Source organism: Buceros rhinoceros, unplaced genomic scaffold, assembly GCF_000710305.1.
Source record: "Buceros rhinoceros silvestris isolate BGI_N320 unplaced genomic scaffold, ASM71030v1 scaffold38665, whole genome shotgun sequence".
Lineage (NCBI taxonomy): Eukaryota > Metazoa > Chordata > Aves > Bucerotiformes > Bucerotidae > Buceros > Buceros rhinoceros.
In genome coordinates, this window is record NW_010414074.1 from 7,322 (window position 1) to 7,903 (window position 582).

A 582-nucleotide genomic window follows, 5' to 3' on the forward strand; every position below is an offset into this window, starting at 1 on the left:
CCAGCCTGCCACGGAACGCTGCTGCTGCGACAAATGGGGACGGCTTCTGGTGCCATCCTCCGAGGAAGCGGGATCTCAGCCTTGTGCACAAAGAAAAGCAGCTCAAAGGCACATACAAAACGTGCTTCGCTTTCACTTTGGGTACAGTCGCTGCTCTCTTTCAGTGCCGAATCGTGGCTGGGTGCTGCTGTGCAGTTGCCAGACAATGCCACGGAACGCTGCTGCTGCGACAAATGGGGACGGCTTCTGGTGCCATCCTCCGAGGAAGCGGGATCTCAGCCTTGTGCACAAAGAAAAGCAGCTCAAAGGCACATACAAAACGTGCTTCGCTTTCACTTTGGGTACAGTCGCTGCTCTCTTTCAGTGCCGAATCGTGGCTGGGTGCTGCTGTGCAGTTGCCAGACAATGGCAAGCAACAGACTGAGTGATCCTTTGTGAGGTTTAAGGAATATTTTTGCCTCTCTGGTAAAAAAAGCAGGTTACAAAAGTATTATCACATGAAAATCTTATTTTTCACATGATCTCGATTCGGCAAAATTCAGTAAGAGAACCAACTCCCCCCCCCCCCAAATTTCACTGCCA

At 51.0% G+C, this 582-nt stretch overlaps 1 protein-coding gene across 1 annotated transcript in view; it reads right to left on the reverse strand.

The window, feature by feature from the left end:
• The window catches only part of UBE2H (ubiquitin-conjugating enzyme E2H), a gene marked incomplete at both ends in the record, with an annotated part of 14,471 nt that overhangs the window by 2,963 nt on the left and 10,926 nt on the right, over window positions 1-582 (reverse strand). The gene's annotated exons all lie outside the window — the stretch shown is intronic.